Source organism: Lacerta agilis, chromosome 14 (genome assembly GCF_009819535.1).
Source record: "Lacerta agilis isolate rLacAgi1 chromosome 14, rLacAgi1.pri, whole genome shotgun sequence".
Taxonomy (NCBI): Eukaryota; Metazoa; Chordata; class Lepidosauria; order Squamata; family Lacertidae; genus Lacerta; species Lacerta agilis.
In genome coordinates, this window is record NC_046325.1 from 23,469,642 (window position 1) to 23,477,499 (window position 7,858).

The window sequence follows — 7,858 nt, forward strand, 5'->3', positions numbered from 1 at the left end:
CCATGTATGTAGGTCCCTCAATCCATTTGGCTAGCGTCCCATTGGTCAGATTACACCCATCATCGAGGGACCTACCAATAGGGTGTTGTGGCTATCCAAACGAACCCACCCACAACACAGGGTTTGGTTGCCAGTTCGCACTGCAACACGTGCCCTCTTTGAGGGAGGATACAATTTTTGCTTAATAACTATGACTGCAAATGGACTTCTTGTCTTGGTATTCATAGTTAAGCTTCAGTACCAGAGCCTAATGTATTGTTTCCTTTTCTACTGTCCCACACTTGATATCTATTTTTATTACATCTTCATTCCAAAAAGCTATTGCTAACTGCTTGCTTTCACTCTCTTTTCTGCCTTTTTATTGCTCTACTATCACATATTAGGCTTTAAAAATGTTTTAGCCCTAGTATCTTTTGTGTGAGGCTGAGCCCAGGATTATGTGCATCAATAATTAAGAAAACTGCCAGCACATGTGTTGTGTTTCTTTTCTTCATGCACAAATTATTGTCATCTTCCCACAGGGATTCCAGGGGGAATGCCATATTCTTTTTGGGATGAGGGGAAATCATGACCTATAGAGACTGTAGCTGAATGATTCAACAACTGAGCTAAGAAATTAATTAAAGATTATAGCCCTAAAAATAAGAATCAATTTTCTGATATGTGTGTGTGTGCGCGCACACACGCTTATTTGTCGTACAATTTATAACAGATGATGAAAGATGCAAGGCATATCATACACTGACCAAAAGTATCAAAGATTCATGTTAAGCTCCTATAGCTGGTCAAACTGCTTAATTCCTGAGGGCACCACATGGTTTTCCATACACCTGTTTCAGCCTTGATGGACAGAACGAGACTTGATTGAAATTTAAAAGTGCTTGCCAATGTGTGTGTGTGTGCAACTCATTCACACACATGGCACACGTGCACAAGAAAGATCACAGATACAGAGCCAGACAGATATTACACTTTCCCCTCAGAAAGGTATACTCTTGACTTAGTGTAGCTTTATATTTCAAGTGACTATTGGAACAGATGCAGAAACAATAACAGGGAATCCAGGGCAAATACTGTAGTACAATCGCCACTGATAGTATACTTACAAAACAGACGAGAATAAATTACATCACTGCTAACTTTACAAGAAACAGATTTGCACGGAAATACATTTTTGAAGAATTCCACATGGTGAACATTCATTTAAAGGGCCTATAATATTAACCTGCAGTTTGCTGAACCCAAAATAAAAATCCAGTGAAAATAAATCATACAATGGGAAAATAAGGTGATTTACAGGGGAAACATCCAAATAAGAGAGCTATATATCTATTTAATATGTTATGTCTGGTTTTTTCTTACCTATCAGTTTCTTCAATGCTCCCAAGACTTCTTGGTTTCTGAGTGTATAAATTAAAGGATTAAACATGGGAGTCAGCACTGAATTAAATGGAGATAGTATTTTTTCTATCTCATGTGTCCCTGCATTTTGTGGAATGAGGTAAGTGAATATAGCTGTGCCATAGTACATGATCACTACAGTCAGATGGGAACCACAGGTGGAGAAAGCCTTTGTCCTACCTCCTTCTGAGTGGATCCTAAGGATGGTCACAAGAATGCGCATGTAGGAAAAAAGGATGAAGCCCAGAGGGAGAACCAGTGTCAAAGTGCTAGTGAAGTACATGCTTATCTGGCTTGAAGAGGACTCTGCACAGATGAGCCTAATAATAGATTTAACTTCACATCCTATATGGTCAACCTCATTGTTTCCACAGAATCGAATGGGATTAGTAATAGATGGAATCACAGTAATCATAAAGGAAGCAGTCCATGTCGCAGTGGCGAGGAGGATGCACACTGTTCTGTTCATAATCATGGCGTAGCGCAGCGGATTGGAAATGGCAACATAACGATCATAAGCCATGACAGCCAGAAGGAAACATTCTGTTGTACCAAATAGAAGAACAGCATACATCTGTGCATAGCACATAGGAAGAAACATTACAGGTCTGTCCACTAAGCAATTAGCTATCGATTGCGGGATTGCTGTTGCTGTGAGGCAGAGGTCAAGGATGGCCAAATTGCAGAGGAAGAAATACATGGGATTGTGAAGCTTTGTATCGTATATGACTACCAAGATAATAAGTCCATTGCCAATAACTATTATTGAATAGGAAATGATCAAAAAGGTCATTAAAGCCATCCTTGATTTGGGTCGATCTGACCACCCGATGAGAATAAATTCAGTCACTTCTGTCTCATTTTCTCCCACTTGCTGCATGAAGATGGATCTGAAAGTTTATGTTATATATTACACATTTAATTAGAATGAACTATTATGTAACATGCTTGGTCTATTTTGGAATCATAGTTCATACACAAGCAGCAGATGCTGCTGTAAAAGGTTTCCTGCACTGCATCATATGAGTTTCCATGATAGGTTGCCTCTCGATTCCTCACTTAAAAACAGTGGGAGAAGATTCTAGGCTAACCTTCAAGCTGATATGCAAGGCTGAAAGTTGCAACTGTGTCTAACACTGATTCTTTTCATTGAGCCTACAAAACCCTTCAAGGAAGATATCCCAGGATTTTGACAACTGATCAGTCTTGTAACACAACACAGATATGTATATTTTCTACATCATAAGTATATTGTAGGAAGATGTAATGAACAGAATCAGAAACAACAATAGATTGAAAAGCATATTATGGTCATGATATTTTCAATTTACCCAAATAGTAAGTTATGTTGCACTTTTTGGTAACACAATGTTATGCATATTTACTCATCAGAAATTGCTGCTATGTTCTGTGAGGCTTAGTTCTGGGGAGGTATTCATAAGACAGCAGCTTTATTTGCATGCGTATAAAAATACACCCATACATTAACTGATGTTTAATTATGTTGAGTTTAATAATTCAAGGAAGAGTCTGATAATAGAGCCTGACATATAACTGAGAGAAAACCACCCCAATCCAGACAATAATCAGTCAGCTAAACCATCACCCAGGATGCTTCTATTCCATTTCTTTTCCAACTGAGTTTTGCATATCTCTCTACCCTTCTCCAATAGTGAGTCAGCATTCCACTGGCCACTGAGCATGAAGTTTATTCCCCGTTAGGCTACCTCAGGGGTTACCCACTTGGGGTTTTTATCCTAAAAAGAAAATTGTGCACAACTGCTAAACCTTTGGTTCTCACCACCACCACAAGCCTTCTGATAAATTTCCCTTTCTTCATTCCAAATGTGGGATAGGCGTATTTTAGGATTAAAGAAAAAAAGAAAAAGAAATAAGCAATTTAAAATAAATGTTTCTGCATAAGCAATGGCACTACTACCAAACAGATTGGATGATAATTCTTATAACGAGGACAACGAAAAGTAAGCAAAAATTATACTTGCCTTCTTAAATCACAGTCAGCAATTGCAGATTCATAAAAAGAAAGAAAAATGCAGAGAAAGTGCTTTAATAAGACTCCCCATATCATCTGTGCAAATGAATGGAGAAACACTGGCTTTCAGTGGGAGATTTTATTTAAGAAACTATGGCAAAGCATTTTATTTACATACTTATTTACTTACTGTTTTTTATTCCCTCTGAGCAGATTCTATATTGCCTCATTACTGTTTGAAATTATTACAGTAGTTTTAATTAGCAGAAGTTTTAATGGGTTGCCTACAACTAGTTTTCATGGTGAGTTTGGAGAACTCCCTGGGCAAAACAATGTACCCAAGCAAGAGTTTGCAGAAGTCTTCTGAAATTTCCTCTGTGAATTTGTCTAATCCTCTTTTAAAGCTATCTCTGCCATTGGCTGCCTCCTGTGGGAGCGAGCGAGTTCCATAGTTTAACTAAGTGCTGTATATAGAAGTACTTTCCTTTTTCTGTTCTGAATTTGCCAACATTCTATTTAAATGGATGTCCAAGAGTTCTTTTTTTTTTTTTTATTTCCAAAAATATTTTATTTATAGGCTGTTCAACAAAGATATACAACAAGCAATCCAACTTCAAATCATAATAAAAATGTTTCCAAAAAAGAAGAAACATTGTCACTTATTGTTGTCAGTTTGTTAAGTTACTGTTCCTTTCGTTTCTGGTTACAAAAAACAAAATTGCACTAATTTAAATGATGTTAGCCATACATATCCTTTCATCAATCCATATATACATAACACCCAAAGGGAGAAAGAACACAAAAACCAAAGAAAAAATAAAGAGAGAAACAAATCAAACACCCTCATCCCCCTCCCTCCCCCAAATACAACCTAAAAAAATAAAACAACAAGCATATTAGACCTGAAAAAAAAAACCATGTCAACCACAAAACTCAACCCTCTCGACTTCCTGTCAATCCCAAACGTAAAATTCTCTCTTACTCATGAGTGTGTACCAACATATCTCCTTATCTTTCTAAAACACTTTACTTCACTACCATCTCGACCAGTGCCCCCATTTCCCTTCAATCTCTTATTTTCTTTCACCAAGGCTATTGAAAAGCTGGCATAGCCATCCTTCCCTTAGTGTACTTTTCAACATATATTTTATATCTCATCCAATTATCTAAAAAATTTTGCTTTGATCCCCCTCTTAAACTGTTAGTTATCTGGGCCATCTCGGCGAACTCTTGCAGTTTGTTATGCCACTCTATTAATGTAGGTGGCTCTTGTTCTTTCCACCTCTTTGCGATTATAATTCGGGCAGCCGCTGTAGCATACAGGAAGACCTCCCTTAATTTGACTGGGATTTCCTTATCTAAAATGCTCAATAGGAGAGAATCAGGCTTCTTAGGGAATGTGATCCCTAACATTTTCTTAATTTCCTCATAAATCTGATTCCAGAATGTTTTTATCTTCTGGCAAGCCCACCACATATGGAACAGATCTCCCTTAGTCCCCCCACATCTCCAGCACACATTAGTTGTTCCTTTATAAATTTTTGACAATTTTGAGGGTGTGAGGTACCACCTGTGTTGGATTTTCATCATGTTCTCTTTTATATTTGAAGAAGTCGTAAAGTTCATACTGACCCTCCAGAGGTGCTCCCACTCCCTCATCATTATCGGTCTTCCAATGTCTTGCGCCCATTTCACCATAGAGGACTTCACAGTTTCTTCCATTACTTCCCATTCCAATAATAGTTGGTACATTTTTGCAATTACTTTATGATTATTCTTTATTAAATCTGTTTCCAACCTTGTTGTCTCTTTAACAAACCCTGTTTTTTTATCTTTCTGGAACACTCCATGTAATTGATGGTAATCCAACCATCCTCCCAACTGATCTTTTATCTCATCGTACTTTCTCAATTTAAGTTCTCCTTCATCCTCTATTAATAACATATTGTACGTAGGCCAATTAGTTCTCATATTTCTTCTTTTGAGTGCCTTTGCTTCTACAGGGGATAACCATTTTGGTGTTTTTGGTTCCAATAATCTTTTAAATTTTTCCCAGGTTTTAAATAGGGCGTTTCTGATTATGTGGCTTGTGAAGTCTTTATGAACGGCGTATTTTCCATAGTGTAGATATGCGTGCCATCCGTATCGAAGATCGAATCCTTCTAGATCTAACAATTCATTATCTCGGAGTAGAAACCAATCTTTCAACCACGCAAAGCATGCGGCTTCGTAATAAATTTTGAGATCGGGGAGTCCAAATCCACCCCTTTCTTTTTTATCTATAAGCACTTTATGTTTTATTCTTGACCTCTTACCTGCCCATACAAATTTTGTTATCTCCTTATTCCACTCCTCTATTGGTGTTGTTTTCCCTATTATTGGGATGGTCTGATACAAAAAGAGCAATTTAGGTAATACATTTAATTTAATTGCTGCTATCCGTCCCAGAAAAGAGAATTTTAGTTTGTTCCAAAATATGAGGTCTCTTTTGATTCCTTCCCAGCATCTTTTGTAATTATCCTCAAAGAGGTTTATGTTTTTATTTGATAGCCAAATGCCCAGATATTTAATTTTAGCGTATATTTTAAGTCGCGTTATCTTTTCAATTTTGTTTTTGTCCTCCACCGAGACATTTTTAACTAATAGTTTAGTCTTATTGTAGTTCAGTTTAAATCCGGAGACTCTGCCGAAGTCTTGCATAATTTCTAAAACTTTTACCAGGCTCCCTATTGGTTCTTCTGTAGTCACAATTAAATCATCCGCAAAGGCCTTTAACTTGTAGATGTTCTCCCCCAATCGGATACCTTTGATACCTTCTTCTTTTCTAAGTTGGTTGTTTAGTATTTCCATAGTCAGAATAAAGATCAATGGGGACATCGGACATCCTTGTCTCGTCCCCTTGTTAATCTCACACTCTTGTGATATATCTCCGTTTATAATAATTTTAGCTTTCTGTCTCTTGTAGATTGCATTAATACTATTGCAGAATTTATCCCCCATTGCCAATTGTTGTATCGTTGATGTCATAAATTTCCATGATAAGTTATCGAAAGCTTTCTCTGCATCCACTGCCATGAATGCAGCTGGTTTGTCAATTCTGGCATCTAAATATTCTAACAAATTTATTATTATTCTCATATTGTTTTGAATTTGTCTCCCGGGGAGAAACCCTGCTTGGTCCCTATGAATGATGCTCTGTAGTACTTTTTTTGTTCTTTCTGCTAAAATGGAAGCAAATAGCTTATAATCATTGTTGAGGAGTGATATCGGTCTAAAGTTTGATATATTCAAATGATCCATTCCTTGCTTTGGGATTAGGGTGATATAACTTTCCCTCCAGGTTTCCGGAATATTTCCTCCATTCATGATGTTATTCATAATATCTTTAAGCGGTATCGCCACTATAGCTTCAAGACATTTATAATAACTAGCTGAAAGGCCATCTGGGCCCGGCGATTTCCCACTTTTAGCATTCTTTATTGCTTCCTGGATTTCAAACATTGTAATAGGGCCATTTAACCACTTCCTTTGTTCTTCTGATATTATCGGTATATTGGCTTGTTTTAGGTAATTTTTTATTTCTTCATCAGTTTCCTGTCCTTCTCTATAAAGTTCCTTATAGAAATCCACAAATCTTTTTTGGATATCTTCGGGGTTTATTATAATTTGGTCACCTATTTTTATTTTATTAATTATCCTTTCGTCTTCCTTTTTCTTTAATTGCCACGCCATGAGTTTCCCTGGCTTATTGGCTTGTTCGAAATTTTTCTGTTTCATAAGTTTCGTTTTCCACTCCAACTCCTGATTAATTACCATTGAATATTGTGACTGTAATATTTTGATGTCTCTTTTTATTTCCTCATCATCTGGTTTTTGATATAACTCCCTCTCTTTTTTCTTTAGTTCTTCCACTATACCCTGAATTTTCTTTTCCTTCTCTTTTTTTAAGTAGGCACTTTGCTGAATGAAAAAACCCCTGACCACTGCTTTCCCCGCATCCCATACCATGTTAAGGTCCATTTCGTCATTTAAATTCAGCTCAAAATATTCTTTTAGGGTTGCCTTAGCTTTTTCTACTATTTTTTCATCTTTTAATAGTGTTTCGTTGAGCCTCCATCTTATTATTTTTTTCTTTTCTCCTTTTAACCAAACTATCACCGCACTATGATCGGATATTGTTTTAGGGTGGATGTCCAAGAGTTCTAGTGTTGCGAGAGAGAGGGGACAAACCTCTTCCACGTCCACTTTCTTTATCCCATGCATCGTTTTAGTAACATCTATCTTTTCATTTCTGAGGAATGATATATAATGAAATGAAAAAGGATATTTAAAATAACCTTTGTAGCAAAAACTAGAAGCTTTTCTTTGGGGAATTATAGGGACCTAAACTGTATAGAAACTTATTCATGTATGCTACTACAGCAGCTAGAATGTTATTTGCCCCAAAATGGAAAGAAGCAGAAG